The sequence below is a fragment of the Ictidomys tridecemlineatus genome, chromosome 9, assembly GCF_052094955.1.
Source record: "Ictidomys tridecemlineatus isolate mIctTri1 chromosome 9, mIctTri1.hap1, whole genome shotgun sequence".
In the NCBI taxonomy this organism is placed as follows: Eukaryota; Metazoa; Chordata; class Mammalia; order Rodentia; family Sciuridae; genus Ictidomys; species Ictidomys tridecemlineatus.
The window spans coordinates 120,812,714-120,833,406 of record NC_135485.1 but is presented as its reverse complement, the minus strand read 5'-3'; the positions used below and the strand labels follow the sequence as shown (position 1 = coordinate 120,833,406).

The window sequence follows — 20,693 nt, the reverse complement described above, 5'->3', positions numbered from 1 at the left end:
TTTATGTGGTGCTGAGGGTTGAACCCAGGGCCTCGCATGTGCTAGACCAGTGCTCTACCACTGAGCCACAATCCCAAGCCCTGATTATTATTTGTATTCTTGATGATTGCCATTCTGACTGGTATGAGATGAAATCTCAATGTAGTTTTGATTTACGTTTCCCTGATTGCTTAACAACGTTGAAAATTTTTTTCATATATTTGTTGGCTATGTGTATGTCTTCTTTTGAGAATTGTCTCATTCTTTTGCCCATTTATTAATTGAGTTTTTAAAAAATTTTTTGGTGTTAAGTTTTTTGAGTTCCTTATATATTCTGAATTTTAATCCCCTATCTGAGGAGCAGCTGTCTGCCATAGTTTCAATGTCCCCTCCAAACCTCATGCTGGAATTTAATTGCCATTGTGACTGCATTAAGAGGTATAGTCTTCAAGAGGTGATTAGGTCATAAGTCAGAGCCCTCACAAGTAGATTAGTGTCATTATCACAAGAGTCGGCTCATGATAAAAGAAGAAGTTTGGGGGCTAGGGCTATAGCTCAGTGGTAGAGCACTTGCCTCACACGTGTGAGGCACTGGGTTTGATCCTGGGCACCACATAAAAAATAAATAAATAATATAAAGATATTCTGTCCATCTACAACTAAAAAAATTTTTTTAAAAATAATGTCTATTCCTATCTTCTCTGTCTTATGCACATTACCAAATTATTTTGTAGAAGACTTGAACCATAATCGCTCCTGCTAAAAGTAGAATTTTGTTTATGAAATCATACCTTAATTAGCACTATAAGGCATCTTTATTTTCCTAAGATTAAATTTTTTGTGTGTGTGGGGTAAGAAATTACCTCGTTCTGAATTTCTGGGTTTGTTTCATTTTTCAAATAAACATATTTTGAGTTTTCTTCTTAAAAATAATGCAGGTTTATTTTTAAGAATATTGTTTTAGTCACTTTTTTAGTCGCTTTTTTTTTTTTTTTTTTTTTTTTGCTGCTGTAATAAAAGATGAGACAAGAACAAGTTTAGGGAGCTAAAGTTTATTTGGTGCTCATTGTTTCAGAGGTTTTGGTCCATGAACAGCCAACTCCATTCCTTGGGGCCTGAGGTGAGGCAGAACATCATGACAGAAGTGTGTGGCAGAGAAAAGCAGCTAGGGATATGGCACCAGGAAACAGAGACAGCTCACTTCAGGAACACAATGTAAATGCCAAGAGCTTGCCCCATGGATCCACCTCTTCCAAACACACCCCTATCTCTGTCAGGGAATCAATGCTGTGATCAGGTTAAGACTGGCATAACCCAATTAAGTTCATCTCTAAACTTTCTTACATTGTCTCACATGTGAGCTTTAATATCTAAACCATAACATATGGTTAATCAAAAAGAAGGAGAGAAATGCAATACTTAGTACTATCACACATAGCTACAGTTAGTATTTTGGCATATATTCTTTCATTCATCTTATTTATGGATATATGTACATGCATTTTGATGTTTGCTGACAATTTTTAAGGTCCTCTGTTCCACCTTGCCTTTTCCTTCTACATTTGGACAAGCTGATAAGAAATTCCTGTTGTTTCCTCCTTTGGCTCTAGTGAGAAGCACAACACATGCAAATCTTGATCCAAGTGTGAGAGCCACCATCCCACCTCACCTCTTAATAGAAATAAAATCTAAGCCAGTCTCTTGACTCTCTCAAGCCATCTTGGGACCTGCTTGGGAGTTCTCCCTGCCCTCCCCAGAAAACCTCATTATGTGTGAAATAAATCTTGCCTTATTTTCTTGGAAAGCATGTGGCATCATCATCATCAATATTTACCTCTGAGTCAAATTCACATGGTTCAGGATGGAGGAGAATATATGATATCTCCTTGCGGTAACTGCAAATACAAATTATAGCCATGAATAGCTTAACCACGAGGTGATTGCTCAAGAAGGAAATGATACTGTGCATATTCTCTAATAACCTGATTTTTATTAATATATTTTTAAACACACTAAATGTCATTCATAACACTATATTTAACTGCAGTTTATTATACCAGTGTATGGTACAAGTGATCTAGCCAATTTATTAGTGTGTGTGTGTTCTTGTGTATGTGTATGTTAGTTTCAATATATGTTATTTTAATTTATTTTTTGGCACTGGGGATTGAACTCAGGGGCACTTGACCACTGAGCCACATCCCCAGACCTATTTTGTATTTTATCTAGAGACAGGGTCTCACTGAGTTGCTTAGTGCCTCACCCGTTGCTGAGGCTGGCTTTGAACTAGAGATCTCTCTGTCTCAGCCTCGTGAACCACTGGGATTACAGGCGTGCACTGCTGCACCCAGCTAATATAAGTTATTTTAAATAAGCTACAGTGGACAACCTTCTATGTATATATTTGTGTTAATTCCTGATTATATCTTTGAGAAATTCTCCTGGTTTAGGTATTAATTCATGATGGGCACATTCACTAAACATTTATAAAGTTCCTGCCATGCTCAGTTATTGGGGATCCTAAGTACAAAAGACACCAAACTTGCTTGCAGAGAGGTTCCAATAAAATAAGAGATCCAGAAGAATATTTGCAAGTTAACAACTGTGATCTTTCTTTTTTAATGCAGACAGCTATAACCAATAAATGTACCCTTTGTGTCTGTAAAGAAAATGTTAAAAGGTGTGAGGTTTACCACAGGGTGGCACTAATATGTTTCTGTTTACTTGTGACATGTTAATGAGCAGTTCTTTTCTGCTGGTTTATTGTGTTTTTTTAGTGAGTCAAAACTGGAAACATAGGTTTAGTTTGACATTTTAAAAATTAGACTACATTTTTAAAAACTACAAGATAGGTCTTTTCTTTAAGAATTCAAATGTTACATATGCTTTCATCACCACAGAGTCTTGATAAGTGATTTGCATTTTTAAAAACCAAAATCATTTAAAGTAATGTGCTGTGTGTATATGAATGCAAGTGTATGGACATATGAAGATGAAATAACCACTTTAAAGATTTGGGTTTACTTTCTCACCTTGTGTCCAACTGAAGTTTCAGCATTTATATTTCTTTAAATTAGGGATCCTCAATAGTCCATTCACTAAAGAACACTTTGTCCTTTACTCCTGCTCCTTTGGGTAAACCTTCTGACATGCCCTGGGGGCCTTCTGTCCCTCCTCCACAGGCATTGTTTTTAGGAGCTCCCCTTGAAAAGGCTGTGTTTTCTCTCTCCAGTGTGTCTGATTGGAATAAAGCTTAAATGCCCTCCTTTACAGCTGTCACTTGCAAAAATCATTCTAAGTAATTATCATAAAGAGTTGTGCTACTGTCCAGATCTCAAGACCTCCTAAAGGCTTTTGTGTTGAAGGCTTGGTCTCTAGAGGGGTGCTGTTAGGAGATGGTAGAACCATTTTGCAGGCCTTGTGAAGGAACTTAGGTTACTAGAGGAAAGGCGTGAGCTTTGAAGGTGGCTCAGGGACCCCAACTACTTCCTCATTTTCTTTTTTGCTTCTTAATGGTGAGATAAGCAGTTTTATTTTGCCACTTGCTTCTACCATAATGTACTTCCTTGCCACTGGCCCCAAATAATGGGTTCAACCAATTATGGACTGAAAGCATCAACTCTGTGAGCCCAAACAAAACTCTTCTTTTTGTAAGTTAATTATCTCAGCATTTGGTTATAGTGATGGAAAGCTGATTAACACAAGTTGTTTGTGCCATTTTATAAATTAATATTTAAACTATCTTAAATTTGTTTAAATGTTTTTTTTAAATGAAATCAGCGATATCCTACATAGGCACATAATTTCTTGAAATAGAATTGGATTCTAAAGTATTCCTTTACTCCATTTGGAAGAAAAAAATCTTTCTGAAGTAGTTTTTAATCTAGATGTTTTATTAGTCAAGGATTAATTTTAAGTATCTTTAGATCTGAATTTGCTAATCACTATTTATTTTTACTTTAAGATTTCCTTGATTGTAAAAAGGAAATACACCAAGAAGAAGCTCATTTTGCTCTAATTTAATGAAATACACTAATAGATGTCATGTTAGAGAGATGATATGGTATGATTACATGTAGAATTGGTTTTACATCATTGTTTTTTGTTTGTTTGTTTGTTTTGGTTTTGGTACCAGGGATTGACCTCAGGGTCACTCAACCACTGAGCCACATCCCCAGTCCTTTTGTATTTTATTTAGACACAGGGTCTCACTGAGTTGCTTAGGGCCTTGCTAAGTTGCTGAGGCTGGCTTTGAACTCGTGATCTCTTGCCTCAGCCTCTGGAGCTGCTAGGATTACATGATTGTCTTTTTTAATAACAACATTCTGTATTTTACCACATAGTCATTGCCACCATATTAAGATATATTTATGAGTATTCTGTGCATCCTAATCTTCCACCAAAGATCAGTAATAAATGATTTTAAGTAATATTTAAGTAATAAGTACATTAAAATAAAAAGCTCAATATGTTGGAAACATCCCACTTTTTTTGCAAAAACAATTTGACATAAAATCTGATGATTATGTGGTAAAATATGGTTTTTGAGATCTAATTAACCGTGAACTATACGTATTAAAATAAATAGTTTGGTAAGTGTGGACTATGAATAAACCCATGAAATCACTGCCAGCGAAAATAAAGGACATGCCTGTCACCCCCAGAATTGTCCTGGTGTCACTCTGTCATCCTTTCTTCCAATTCCTCTTTCTCTTACCTTCCCCGATGCGTCTATATTTTCTTTATGAAGTCCCTTATTAACTATATAACTATGCAAATATTTTCTCCTATCTTGTGTCCTCAACTGTCTTTCAAAAATGTTTTAAATTTTGGTGAGGTCCATTTTATCAGTTTTTATTCTCTTAAGGATCATGCTTTTAGTATTGTACCTTAAAAAAAAATACATTACCTAATTAAAAAATCACAGAGTTTATACTATATTTTCTTCTGGAAGTTTAATAGTTTCACGGGTTAGAGTTAAACTTAGAAACCATTTTGTTTGTTTTAATGGTGTAATAAATGGATTCTCTTAGTTCATTTTCTCTTGTTATAACACAATACCATGGACTGGGTAATTTATAAAGAAAAGTAGTTTCTCTCATAGTTCCAGAGGCTGGGAATTCCAAAACACAGTGTGCCGGCATCTGCTTGGCTTCTGATGAGGGCCTCATGATGCCTTATAACATAGAGGAAGGGCAGAAGGGGAAGTGGGCGTGAGAGAAAGCTGAAGAAGAAGAACAACTCACTCTGGTGAGAAGAGACCCACTCCCCTGAGAACAGCATGGACCGATTAGTGAGGTGGAACCCTCACTACCCAAAAACCACTTATCAGGCCCGACTGACTTCCTAACACTGACACAGTGGGAATTAAGTTTCCAACACATGAACTTCTAGGGCACATATTCAAGCCATAGTATTCTGGCCTTGGTCCCCCAAATTCATGACCTTCTCACAATTCAAAATGCACTCATAGCATTCCAGGAGCCCTATCCCAACAGTCTTAACTTGTTCCGTCACCAACTCAAAAGCCCAGAGCCTCATCTGAATCAGATATGGGCGAGACTCAAGGCACAACTCATTCCAAGACAAAGTTCCCCAGGCTGAGACTGTGAAGCCAAAGCAAGCTACCTACTTTTAAAACACAGTGGTGGGACAGGCACAGGGCAGACATTCCTATTCCTAAAGGGAGGAATAGTCAAGAAGAAATCAGTGTAAGCCCCTAAACAAGTCCGAAACTCTACAGGGCAGACATTAAATCACAAAAGACTCCAGACTCACCTTTTACTCCACATGCCTCCCCTGGGCACCCTGGGGCAGCCCCACCACCTTGGCTTTGCTGGCTTAACCCATGCTTCTGGTCCCTGGTTGGATTCTTGTACCTGAGGTTCTCCCAGGCTGGGGTTGCGCACTCCTGATGATTTGGCAGTATTGGGGTTTCCAGGGCACCCCCACTCCTATGTCCACTAGGCATTTCCCTGTGGGGTTCTCTACAGTGAACCACCCCTATAAACAAGTTTGGGGGGGGCAGGGAACAGAATTTTCAATGCATCCTGCACACCTTCAGAAATAATACCACATGGACACCACCAAGGCTTACTGCTTGCACTGTCGGGGCAGAACAAGTGGGCTCCCTTAAGCCACTGCATTTTGCTGCCACAGTATAGCTTGCACCTTCTGGAGAGAGGGATCCAGCTGTCCCTGGGCCTGTCCTCTGAATTCATTCTGCCTTCCTAGGCCTCTGGGAATATAACGGGAGAGGCAGCTTGAAAAATCCCAGAAATGCTTTGGGGGCTGTTCTTCCATTCCCTGGACAACCAGAACCTGGTATACTGTGCATACTAATCTGTTTAGTACATGGTCACTTGGCCACACCCTTGCAAGCTTTTTTTTTTTTTTAATTCTTTACATGTCCAGGCTGCCAATTTTCCAAATCTTGCTGTTATGCTTTTCATATCATTACAAATTCTAATTTTTAAATCTTTTCTTTGCTCTCACATCTCATGGAAAGTTGCCCAAAGCAGCCTGGGTGTTTTGCTGTTTTTTTTTCTCTCGGATATCCTAATTCATCACTCTGGAGTTCAGCCATCCAAAAAGTCCTAGGACAGGACAGAATTCGACCAACTTTGTCAATTTATGAAAAGGAGGACTGAGAGCAGACTGTGACCTGCTCTGAGTTACTCCATCATGTATGGACCAACAGTTTTCAGGCTGCACCTAAACCTGAGTCCCTCCATTTTGTAAAGCAGTAGTTTCCCGTTTTGAGTTTATGTGCTAAGGTGGAATGACTCCACACCTCATTTGTACAAGCAAACAACCACCATCTTTCTGGCACAATCATAAGGCATAAACTGCTACATAAATTAATTTTGTCGATAAGCATGGCCACCTATGATCTTGTCAGATTAATCAGTAGCACATGGTTCCAGCAGTGTATCAAACTCATATCAGAAAAACCTGACCTGTGAGCTTATCAAACACACTAGACCACCAAATGATGCAACTCCCTCACTGAAGACCCATCAAAGGAGGAGCACCCTGAGACTGAACACAGCAGCACCCTAACCCCGTTACCTGGTCATTCTTCATAGGCCTTGCCCAGGAAAATTGCCATAGCTATAAACTTCTAAATCTCTGTCCTGATGACCATGCAAGTCCTACCCCAAGCTGACATTTCAAGCTGACACTCCAAGCTGACACTGCCCATCTGGACCTTGGCCTAGAATAAGTTCCCATGTTCTGGCTGTTCTGCATCCTGAGCAAGTTCTTTGCCAGTTCATAATCTTATCTGACCACCTACAGTGACTCTTTGAATTCATATCTGCTCTCTGCCTTTGCTCTCAGTTCTGCCTCCTGAGCCCCTATGGCTGCCTTACCCTTTTCTAGCTTTTCTGTAACCTATGTACGTAATTGTGTGATGTGTGACTTGAGGGTAACAGATATTAGAAATTAAGATTGGAATAAAAGAATCTGTGATTGCCTGGCTACGACTGCCAGGTGACCCACAAGTATTCCGTGAACTGCCACTGATGAAAGTGGTGAGGCTTGTGAATTCATTGTTATTCAATAAATTATGACTCTGTGGAAAGACAAACCTATTTGGTCTATGTTAACAACATAGCACACTCACAACAAAGACCTTTATTCCAGTAGAGAATTTTAAAGTGGAGAGAGTAGCCTGGATTATCTGGGTAGACCCAATATAATCAGAAGGCTTCTTGTAAGAGGGAGGCAGAATAGTCAAAACTTACAGGAGACATAACAAGGGAAGCAGAGGTTGGAATAATGCAGATGCTGGCATTGAAGGCGGAAGAAGGCCCCAAGCCAAGATGTGAGCAACCTCTAAAAGCTGGAAAAGACAAGGAGAAGATTCTTCCCTGGTTTCTGGAAGGAGCAAAGCTCTGTTTGACACTGATTTCAGCTCAGCGAGACTTCTGAGGTCTAGAAATGTAAGATAATAAATTTATGTGGTTTTAAACCACTAAATTTGTGGTAATTTGTTACAGCAGCAATAGGAAACTAATACAAGTAGCATCTTATAAATTCTGCTACATAATATTTTCATTTTCAGTGAGTTCAAAGTACTTTAGTTTCTTGCTTTCATCTGTCACCCACTGATTATTTAGAAGTATGTTGTTTGAAGGATTTGCATTTTCCTGACATATTTCTTGTTTTTGATTTTATTATTTTTTTATATATGACAGCGGAATTCATTACAATTCATATTATACATATAGAGCACAATTTTCATATCTCCGGTTGTATACAAATATTCCCACCAACTCATATCTTCATACATGTACTTTGGATAATGATGTCCATCACATTCCACCATCATTTCTAACCTCATGCCCCCTTCCTTCCCCCTCCCACTCCTCTGCCCTATCTAGAGTTGTCTATTTCTCCTATGCTCCACCTCCCTACCCCACTATGAATCAGCCTCCTTATATCAGAGATAACATTCAGCATTTGTTTTTTGGAATTGACTAACTTCACAGTGTTGGCAAGGATGTTGGGAAAAGGCACACTCATACACTGCTGGTGGGACTGCAAATTGGTGCAGCCAATATGGAAAGCTGTATGGAGATTTCTTGGAAAACTGGGAATGGAGCCAAAGGACTTAAAAAGAGCATACTACAGGAACACAGCCACATTAATATTTATAGCAGCAAAATTCACAGTAGCTAAACTGTGGACCCAACCTAGATGACCTTCAGTAGATGAATGGATTAAAAAAATGTGGCATATATACACAATGGAATATTACTCATCAATAAAAGAGAATAAAATCATGGCATTTGCAGGTAAATGGATGGATATGGAGAAGATAATGCTAAGTGAAGTCAGCCAATCCCCAAAAAACAAATGCTGGATGTTTTCAGACAGATTTCTGTTATTGATTACTAGACCATTCCATTGTGGTCAGGGAACAAATTTGTATGATTTGAATCTTTTTAAGTTTATCAAGATTTGTTTTATAGCCCAGACTATAATTTATTTGGGGTAAGTAACAAATACACTTGAAAAGAATGTATATTTTGGTATTTTTGAGTGGACTATTCTACACTTGTCAATTAGGTCAAGTTGATTGAATTACATTATTTTTATTTTCTATATCCTTACTGATTTTTCTGTCTACTTTATTGTTTTTTGGGAAAGAGAGTGTTAAAATCTCTGATTATAGTTTTAGGTTTGTCAGTCTTTCCTTGTAATTAGGTTTACAATTATCTTCTCTCCAATGAGATAACCTCTTTCTCATTATGAAATTACCTTTTTTATTTCTTGTCTTTGCTCTGAAATCTCCTTTGTCTGATATTAATGTAGTGAAGCCAACTTTCTCCTAGTTTTGCTTTTTTATCTAATCTGAAAATCTCAGCCTTTTAATTGGGGAATTTAAGACTATTGACTCGACTGTGGCTTATGTGTAGTTAGATTTAAATCTCTCCTCCTGCTCTTTATTTCTTATTTGTCTCATCTATTCTTTGTTCCCCTTGACTTGTTCTCTGCCTTGTTTGAGAATTTTTTTTAATGGTTCCATTTTGTCTCCATTGTTGGCTTATTAACTGTAACTCTTTGTTAATTTAGTGGTAGCTTTGGAATTTGTTTTATATATATATATATCTCGAGCTTAACAGTCGAGGGATATTATACTGCTTTCACATACAGTATAAGAATTTTATAATCATACACTTATATTTCTCCTTTCTTATCTTTTAAACTTTTGTTTTCACACATTTAATTTCTATGTATATTATAAACCCAACAATATGTTAATTTTGTTGTTGCTATTATTATTTATATTTATTATTCTATTTATTTTAATTATTATTTATTATTTTATATTTGTTAATTATTATTATATTTTATTTATATTAGAAGATAATGAATGATCTTTTAAAAATGACTTAAATGCTAAGGAAAATATCTTGTACATTTACTGGTGGTTGACGTTTCCCATGTTCTTCGATCTTTTGTGTAAATCAGTATTGCCATTCATTCATTTTCCCTTTCTGCCTGAAGAACTTCTTTTAAAATTTATAGTTTTATAGTACAAGTCTGCGGATGGTGAATTATTTTGGCTTTTGTATGTCTGGAAAAGTCTTTATTTCATAGTTGTTTTTGAAAGAATTTCACTCAGGTATAGAATTCTAGATTGACAGTTGGCATGGTTTTATGTTTTGTTTTGTTTTTAATTGTAGTCTCCTGTCTCCTTACCAGCATTGCCTCTGATGAAAATATCTGCTATCACCCTTATCTTTGTACCTCTATATGTAAAATTCATGTGGGGGGAGGCTTCTTTTTAGGATTTTCTCCTTATCACTGATTTTGACAATCTTATTACGTTTGCCTTTTCTTTATGTTTCTGCTTCTTGGTGTTTATGAATCTCTTTGGACCTGTGAATTTATGGTTGTCATCAAATTTGAAAAAATATTAGCCTTTATTTCTTCATATTTTTTCTGTCCCTTTCCCTTTTCTGGGACTCTGATTACACATATATTAATCGTTTAAAATTGTCCAAGGGGACTGGGGATGTGGCTCAAGTAGTAGCATGCTCGCCTGGCATGCATGCGGCCTGGGTTCGATCCTCAGCACCACATACAAACAAAGATGTTGTGTCTGCTGAAAACTAAAAAATAAATATTAAAAAATTCTCTCTCTGGGGCTGGGGATGTGGCTCAAGCGGTAGCGCGCTCGCCTGGCATGCGTGAGGCCTGGGTTCGATCCTCAGCACCACATACCAACAAAGATGTTATGTCCGCTAAAAAATAAAATATTAAAAAAATTCTCTCTCTCCTCTCTCTCCTCTCTCACTCTCTCTTTAAAAAAAAATTCTCTCTCTCTCTCTCTGTCTCTTTCTCTCTGTCTCTCTCTCTTAACATAAAATAAAAAATAAAATAAAATTGTCCAAGGACTCACTGATAGGTTCTCTTTATTTTTTTTCAATTATTATTTTTTTCCATGTTTGCTTTTGGTTATTTTTTTTTATTACTGTATTCAAGCTAACTGATACTTTTTCCTTCAAGGTCTAATTTGGTATTACCACAATCAGTGTTTTTTCATTTCAGACTTATAATCTTCATCTTTAGAAGTTCAAATTTGGAAGCCTTTAATTTTTTTGGTTTTGTTTTGAATCTGTTTATTATTTTTGTCAACATAAGGAGCACAAGTATGAAAATGGCTTTAATGTCTTCATCTATTAATTCTAACATTTATGTCAGATATGAGTGTGTTTCAATTGACATATTTGTTTTTCCTCAAAAAAATGTCATAATGTTCTGCCCTTGTGCATTTCTGATAATTTTGGATTGGATGCCATATGTTGTGAATATTATTGTATTAGCATTCTCTAGAAAACAGAACCATATGTATATGATTATAAATAATTTATTAGATGGCTTACACAACCAGAAACTGGATAGTCCACAATGATTGTCTGCAGATGAGAGAGCTGAAGGAACCAATAGTTGCTCACTCCAGAAATCTGGAATGCTCACTCCAGGAATTTGGAACTTCTGAGAAAGAAGGACCAAAGATGCCTCCCCAGGCCAGGATAGAAGTCCTGGAAACTCCCTGCAAAGTGAAGGAGCAGGAGCCCGAGGTCCTCTGGTGATTGCAGCAGCAACTGAAGCACTGCTCCAGAAGAATGGGGCTACATCTGCATTAAAGCTTCCTTGCTCTTCCATCTTTTTCTTCTAGCCAGGCTCTCAACTTACCGGACTGTGCTGCCCACATTTAAGGTGAGTCTCCCCCCCTCAGTTTGTTGTCCCACAAGCCAATCATTCCTAGGAACACCCTCATTGACACACCCAGAAGCCTCTGAATCCTAGGCATCTCTTATTCCCATCAAGTGGGCAATTCAGATTAATCATCACAATTACTCTGTTGGTTGCTGGATATTTTCCTATTTTTTAAACTATTAAAGCAAGGGCCTTCTAAGCACTCTATCCATTTCCCTATGAATTATGATAATTTCCCATCTTAGTTTAGCAATTGAGACAGGTACTACTGTCAGTCTTGAGTAGCTGCTTCACACCTGCATGCTGCCTAGTTCTCTGCTGAGGTCTTAAGAGGGACCCTCTGCAGATCTCCAGTGTTGTGTGTGCACAGCTCTCTTCTGTATGGTGATCTGTACTGTGGATTCCCTGGGCTCCGGGGAAATCTGCCTTTGATCCTCCTGCACTCTGAGATTCCCAAATTAGGGAGGCTTCCAAGTTCTCTCCGAGTTCCCCTCCCCACTCCTGATACAGAAACCCAATTGTAAGCTCACGTTATTTGTTTTATATCTCCAAGGGATCATTGTTTTTATTTGCCTGATGTCCACTGTCTTGAAAACTGTTGTTTTAATCAGAAGTATAAATTTGGCCATGTTATTCCATCTTTTCCAGAATGAAGTTTCTACTTTTAAGTTCCTGTAAGAGGTTTTCATTAGTTTCTCCTCTTCTTTCTTTGTTCCTTTTCTTTCTTTTTTTCTTTTTTTTTTTCACTTTTATTTGGGCGTTATAGTCATAATTAACAGTTGGGTTCATTTTGATATGATCATACATAAATGGAATTTAATTTATACCATTTCAGTTCCCAATGACCCATTTTTCCTTCTCTCCTCCCTCCCCCTATTCCTTTTCTTCTACTCTATTGGTGTACCTTCCATATATATTTTTATATATGTATATGTATGTGTGTGTATATATATATATATTTATATACACATTAATATATATATGTGAAGGGGGATTGAACCTAGGGGCTTCACTGAGTTGCTTAGGGACTTGCTAAGTTGCTGAGGCTGGCTTTGACCTCATTATCCTCCTGATTTTCTATATGAGAGGGAAAATTCAACCCTTGATTTTCTGAGTCTGTCTTATTTTACTTAGCATGAATTCTCCAGTTCCATACATTTACTGGCAAATGTCACAATTTTATTCTTTATGGCTGAATAAAACTCCATTGTGTATGTAGTGATATCTCCATTCGTCTATTGATATGCACCTGGGCTAGTTCCATGTCCTGGCTAGTTTGGGTTGTGCTGCTATAAACATTGACGTGACTTTGTATCACTGTCATATGCTGATTTTAGTTCTTTGGGATAAATACCAAGAATTGGGATAGCGGGGTCATATGGTAGTTCTGTTCCTACTGTTTTCCTCCATATGATTTTTTTTCTATTTAAGTCCATGTAGTAATCCTGAATTGTACTTTAGACTATGTAGGGAACTATTTCAAACACATACTTATGTATTCTGTTCTTGCATTGATTCTTCTCCATGGGCTATATGATCATTTTTTTTTCTAAAGGAGAGAATTCTAATTGGATTTGTTTGATTTGTTTGTATACTCAATTTTGTAGAATTGATTTCTTTATTATAATGTTTTCCATGTAAGAAAAAATGGTTTCTCATTCTATTTTTAAAGGTCTTGTTTTATTATCCTTTAATATATTTTCAAAATACTGAAATAAATATATTAGCTTTTTAAAAAGTCTTTGACCTTGTCACTTTGACTTTTAAAGTTATATTATGTTCTACCAAAATGAAATTTTCTCTTTGGGGAGCCGCTCTGAATGACCCACAGCTTCCGTCCTGAAGGGAAAGGCTCTGACCAATCACTATATTTTGAGGTGACTTGGGCGTTGTCCTGGATCTGGAAGTTGAGGGTGTGTCTTCAGACATAGGCGTGTCTCCCATGGGGTTGAGCTACACTCACCTATTCCCTTGTAACACTATCCCTTTGTGCTGTTTGGGATAGAATGTTCCATGGAAACGCCCTTTGTGTATCCCCTTCTCTTGCTCTGCTTTTGGACATGGCCTTCCTAGTTGTCAGTCAACCTGCTGACAGCAGACATCCCAAGCTAGACTCAACCCCCTGAAACCTGACCCCTTGCCTCATTTGAATGGCTTCGCCTCAATAAAAGGGTTAAGCATGGTGCTCTCTCCCTCTTTCTGGGGTCCCATAAGGTCAGAGGAGCTGTCACAGGATCCCAAAGGGAAAGGTATCTCTGACTCTTGTGTGATTATTTCGCGCAGCCCAGTTCACCTGGAGTGACCCTGAGTGCTTTAGTCATGAGGAACTGGACGGTTCACTTCAACCAGAATCAAAGGAGTCTTTTCTTCAATATTCAAAATGGTTCTGTTTAGTTTAAATATTGTTATATGACCATTTCAGGACCAAAGTGGAATCACTGGCTACATCTCCAAATTATTCTATATTTCTATTTTTATTCAATTTGTGAACTACCATATTTCTTAGTGAACCAAAGAACGACTTTATAAGTTTAGGTTCCTTGAAAGTTTCAGCAGCTTAGGTTACTACTGCAAGCAGTGGGGAATCAAGCTGGGCAACCACTGCAGTAAGCCATGGACTCACTCCAGGGACACCAGCGTCCAGACGAAATCTGACTGGACCAGCACCTGAGGATGTGTAGCCCCCACTAGCCTTACAGCTCCTATATTCTCAGTCCTCCTGATCTCTTTCATTGAATTACTGCTCTATCCACCTGGGATTCTCATCACTCTTCTATCAAGAGGAGCTAGAGAACATTTCCAAACCTTTTGAAAATCAGTATCTGTATTTCTCCACTAACTATTCATCCATATCTTTCAATATGGCTCTTTATCTCCCAGGCATCATCTCTATTGAGTGCCTATCACACATTGATATGTTATCATGTGATTTTTTTTTTCTTTCTAGGTACTAGGGATTGAACCCAGGGGTACTTTACCACAAAGCTACATCCTCAGCCCTTTTTATTTATTTATTTATTTATTTGAGACAGATCAGCCTCACTAAGTTGCTAAGGCTCGTTTCAAACCTGCTTCAGCCTCTGGAGTCACTAGGATTTTGGGTGTGTGCCTCTGTGTCTGGTGGAATCATGTGATTTTTAAAAGATATAATATTAAATATGTAAGTAAAATATGAAAAGTATACAGTTCTGGAAGTTTGTTATTGACCATATTTATTGTTTGGTTTGATGTGACCTCTTTTCCTTGGGTTTTCCTCCTGGCTGTTCTCAACCAGTTTTCCTTGTTTTTCACCCAGGCACAACATGTGATTTCCCATACTGGACTCCTGATGGACAGTTCATTATCTTTGACCATGGTGTAGGGAAATGGGTCCCCTTTGGCACAGCAACTGGACAGGTTTTATATGAAATTGCTGATCCTCAGTATATCCTCTTAGCTAATAACTTGTGACTTTTATCAATTCTCTCTGACTTAGATTCCAGGTCAGTGACCAACACGTTTTTATTTTTACCTGCTACATTTACACACGCACACATACGCACACAAACTTCAGTTGTTAACATATAAAATTGCAATATTTTTCCATCGGTAATACTATCTTTTCTAAGTAAAATGTGGGAGTTGTGATGTGATCAATGACATATGATGGGTTGTTGAAATAAGTGCCAAAGAGGTTTCCTCACATTTCTAATTCATATTTAACAATTTGGGGGGAAAAAGAAAAATGGCATCTTAATTATGTATTCAACTAATAATTAACTCCAAGAATGGTTGCTAGCTGGGAATCATGTTTCCTCTTATAAACTTCCATATCATTTTACCTGTATCTCTAACCTGGCACTAAATGATTTTGACTTTGTGTTATTTATTTGTTCTTATATTATTGTTAGTTCATGTTTCTGCAGCAGAATTAGGATTCTTTTTTCTTTTTTGGTTCTGATGATTGAATTTGATCCTTGAATTGAAAATCATATTTGTTTCTCTGTAGCATTTCTATATTCTTTTCATGATATACTACCAGTTGACTTCAATAAACTGTAACATTTATGTATTCATTCACTCCATAAATGTTTATTAAGTATGTATATTTGCAAAGTGCTGTGCTAAAATGATAAAAAAAACATAAAAATTAATTGTACAACATTTCTGTCTTCAAGAACCCCAGATTCTTGCACACGTTTTGGCTTCTCTGCCCTGTTGTGATATATCCAGGAGACTCTTAGAAGGATACTGATGTGCTGTTGAGAACTTCCACCCCTCAGTACTGTGAGCCAAATTAACCTCTTTAATTTATATGTTAATGAGCATCAGGTATTCTGTTATAGCAATACCAAACAGACTGAGATATGTGTTTTCCATTATATTCCTTGGAAATTATTTAAATATTTTTTTTAATATAAATATTTTTTTAAATATTTTTTTTAAAAATATTTAAATATTTTTTTTAATATGGAGGTTTTACTCAAAAGAATTTAATTTAATTTTTGCCTCTGTGATTCAAGTAATATTAGCTAGTGCTATCTGATTTAGGTTTTTTGTGCTATCTGATTTAGGTTTTTTTGCTTCAAGTTCCTCCTTTTGCTATAGCTTCCCACAAAGAGCATACTTAAAAATTGCATTTTTGGCAATCATAAATTAAAAGTCATTTCATACAGTTAAGTAATAAAATGACATTCATTTGCTATTTCTGATGTTCTTACTTTTCCCTAAGCCTCTGTATGACAATTTTTAAATAAGTAGTTTAGAGAAAATATAGGATACAGCATAAAATATGACAACTGTTTGATTTTAAATAATAGCTAGAACAACCAAGATCTATCTGTGTCCTCTCTAAGGACAATCCCAAGGAGCAGTATCTTAGGCATCTTCCTAAAATAATTATTGTTACCATTATGCATTGCAGATGGCCCTTTAAATTTATAAATTTTATTTATGATGCTTAAAAATGTGGTGGTAATAATGTAAAATAGCTTCAATTAGTATATTTATTCTTTTTCCACTTCAGCCTTTAAAAAAATAATAATAAACTCCCAGTGAACTTTTACCCTGTAAATGACCTGATATGACACATTTGAACTTACAATGAACTTTCACATGAACTTACAGTTATGTGGTGAGAAATATAACAGATGGAAAATAGGCAGATTTTTCAAATATTTCTCGATGCAGTACTTTGACATGTTCAACAGAGACAACAAGGCCAGCTATCTCTCCCCAATGTTTACTTTGTGTCTTTATTGTACTGATGGCCGTTTCATTACATTCTATGCAGGCATAGAGATTTGGCTATATTTTTGTTCAACCAGGATCTTTCTTTTAAACCAGTTCTTGTATAGGCACTTAAAACTAAACTAATTGGGCCATAAAATAGAACAAATTCTAAGAGAACTTCATTGGACCTCTTGAAATAATATTGTTTAAAATTATTTAAATACTGGAGGTTTTTTTTTTTTTTTTTTTTAAAAAGATTCTTTTCAGGTTTTGGAATAGGAATTGGCTATTGCTTTGTGTAGTTTGCAGCTAGGGATCTAGTCAAAGACATGTGGTTTCTTCAAGGTCAACTGGGAAAGGAAGAGGAAAGCTAACTGTGCAGGAGCTATCATACAACTATGTTGTGGTGGAAGACAGGCTCCATAGAATTATTTCATCTTTACAGCTCTCTTCCAATGTGGTTCTCACGCTCATTTTACAGAAGTGGAGAGAGAGACAGAGATTTAGCAATTTTCCCAAGAAGATACAGCTAGCCTGAGATTCAAATCTAGGTCTCCCAGATTCACAAAGCCTGTCTCTTTCAACAAATTCATGCTCCCAGAAACAAAAACAGACCCAAAAAAATTGTTTCAGTCAAATTACTGTTAAAGATCAAAATGTGATAGAACTATAGTACTTTTGTAATCTGGAGAATGTAAGGAGTTTATTTCTGGGACTGGGGGTTTAGCTCAGTAGTACAGCATGTGCTTAGCACACATGAGGCCCCGGGTTTGATGTTTAGCACCTCTGACCCCCGAAAACTTTATTTCTTTGTATTTTTTTGTACAATGTCATCAAATTACTTAGATTGGAAAAATTATTTCAGAAAGTTCTCAGTGATATGAAGATGTAACTAAGATGTCTGCTTCTCTTGACAATTTCATGTTGTTTGCAAAGAAAAAAAAGAAAACTACACATTTATTACACTTACCAAATAATGTGGCCATGTATCCTGCTTATCTACTGATACGAATCTGCTTCTTTAGAATCAATTCTTAACACCCACTTTATTCTCAGACCGTAATTTATTCATTCTGAGTAATGGTTTGGATGTTATTTAGTTGAGGCAGAGATTATACTTAATGGATATAGACAAGTGTGAAATGGCACACAACTGCGTTTTTAAGATCAGACCGTGAGCTGTGTTAAGCTGTAATTAGTCCAGGTTTCCTGACATTTGACGTAGTAATAACAATGTCATTGGTGAGGCAGATGGAGATCTTTCCATTACACAAGGGTGTGCTCAGAAGCTTAAAAGACCTGTTGTGATCTTGTCAGTGATGTCGTTTAAATGGAGGTAAATTAAGTAACTTGTTTTAAGGGCCTTTCTAATAATGTCTATTCTTTAACATTTAAGTTCATATTTATTATTTTATTTACCTGGTGCTAGATCAAGCCCAGGGTTTTGTGTATGTTAAGCAAGTGCTCTATGACAGAGGTATACTCACAGCTCTTGCCCTTAAGTTTTTGTTTTGTTTTGTTTGTGACGCTAGGGATCGAACTTTGGGTCTTGGGGAGACCAAACAAGTGCCATACCACTGAGCCACACCTACATCCTTCCTTAAGACGGTTTTTTTTTAAAAAAAATATTTATCTTTTAGTTATGGTTGGATGCAATATCTTTATTTTATTTTTATGTGGTGCTGAGGATTGAACCCAGGGCCTCGCATGTGCTAGAGGAGTGCTCTACCGCTGAACCACAATCCTAGCCCCTTAAGACAGTTTTTAAGAAGTTTTTTTTTTCTTTTTGATTTAAATCAAGGAAAAGAATTCATATTAAAATTAGTCATGCTATTTTTCTCTCTACTGTTCAAGTATTGAAGGTAGGGGAGCTTCAAGGATCAGAGTTCTCTCCCCTTTTCCTTTTATAAGGTCTATAATCTGGTGTAATTTTGTTACCTGTTTAGAGTTCAAGGCCAGGGTAGGAATACCATGTAAACTTCCCTTCATACAGTAGACAGGGGAATTTACTAGGGGGTAAAGCATTAATTTCCTGTAGAAAGTAGGCAAAAACCTTGGTGGGAGGGGATAAGCCTACAGACCATCTTTGATTTCTTGACATTAATTAAGATTAATTTGGCATATATAAATTCCATTCTTACATTTACAAGATGGCAATTCCATAAATGTGAGGTAATCATTTTTTATCTTGAACTACAAGTATGTTTTCTTGACACCACAACTTGTAAACATCATAGAATTATAGGATGGATTTTGAAATATCTCTATACTGTACTTAAAAATAATGAATTTTTTCAGACATAATACAGAAATGGTTTTTTAAAAAAACATTAAATTTAGGCCTTTGCGTTTTTTTAATGCTATTGTACAAGTTTATGTTGTTGGTTTTTTTTTTGTTTGTTTGTTTGTTTGGTCTTATTGCTTTAATGGAGACTTATGAAGGTTTCAAAGAGATACAGTTTCTAATAATAAAGTGTTAGTCAAAAAAGCCAAACTGTTAAAATAATTTTAACATAGATTTTAAAAAATTAATTTCCCATTAATAATCTACAAGTATATCACTTAGGACTTTCTTGGTTTCCAATAATACTAACTTAAACCAAAATAAACACAAGGATAATAGTTGCATGCAAACATGAACACCTATATTTGATCGTATTTTTGCATCTTTAAAAATTTTAACATTTGGTGAATCTTCATTATTAAATCTCTTCAACTTTTTTTTAAAAGTACTTCATACAAGGGCATTCATTACCTAATATATACTAATATATTTAATCATTCCACTTCTGCTCAAGTAAAAGAAAAGGTTTGATTGGCAACACAATCAGCACTGAAATTTAAAGACACAAAATTTTCCTCTAATTTCAGAAATAAGGTCAAATGTTGGTGGAATTAGTTATTTACTTATTTAGCTGTTGAAAAGTTTTGTTTATAAAATTCAGTATCTACCCAAAAATAGTTTTTCAAGAACACATTTCTTATAATAATCTTTAAGTCTCAGTTTACTTTTGAGTTGCTGATCTTTTGTTTGTTTGGTTCTGGCTTTTGTCAGTTTGCAATTGAACAATCCTTGCCAAAATTTCTGCCTATATTTTAAACCACTACTCATAAGAACAACACTAAAATTACGCTTAAAAAAAACCTTTTTATTGTAGCTTAGTATTTGTATATATTTATAGGATATAGTGTAATAATTTGATATATTGATCAAATCTGAGTAATTAGCATTTCTAACTCTTCAAACGTTAACCATTTCTGGTTCTTGGAAACTTTGGAGTCTTCCTTTCTATTTGTTTGGAAATATATCATAGATGGTTGTAAACTACAGCTATCCTTCGGTGCACACCAGAACTTTTGGAGCCTTCAGCTACTGTAACTGTGTGATTGGCCTATTCTCTACCATATGTCTATTGAAAAATAAAACCACACCTGGGACTAAAACAACTTTTATTTTTATTTGTTCTTTCAATTTTCTACAATGGGATTATGTTTCTATTACAATCTCCCTTTAATTTATATTGTTATTATTATTACCAGTGCTTAAACCCAGGGACTTGTATGTGCACTGAACTATATCCCACCCCTTTTTTAAAAATTTTATCTGAGACAAGGTCTCTCTAAGTTACCCAAGTTCTTATGAAACTCACAAACCTCCTCTGGAATTAGCTGAAATTACAGGCTTGTACCACCACCTGGCCCTCCAATTTATTTTTTAAAGCCTCTATTTAATCCTTATAAAATCATTATTATTTTGTTATTTAAGA

The 20,693-nt window shown here is 36.2% G+C and overlaps 1 protein-coding gene and 1 long non-coding RNA gene across 14 annotated transcripts in view; one reads left to right on the top strand and one right to left on the bottom strand.

Moving 5' to 3' along the window:
- LOC144366914 (uncharacterized) overlaps positions 1 to 20,693 on the top strand; it is a 95,420-nt gene that overhangs the window by 29,473 nt on the left and 45,254 nt on the right. For 2 of the 13 annotated variants that reach the window (XR_013426092.1, XR_013426095.1), the window contains one exon: positions 11,478 to 16,099. The exons of 10 other annotated variants lie outside the window; for them this stretch is intronic. This is a non-coding gene — a long non-coding RNA (uncharacterized LOC144366914). Of the gene's footprint in view, positions 1 to 11,477; positions 16,100 to 20,693 lie in introns of those variants that run through there. One more of the 13 variants, XR_013426097.1, reaches the window with a different exon arrangement.
- The window catches only part of LOC144366913 (uncharacterized), a 52,863-nt gene that overhangs the window by 23,877 nt on the left and 8,293 nt on the right, over positions 1 to 20,693 (bottom strand). The gene's annotated exons all lie outside the window — the stretch shown is intronic.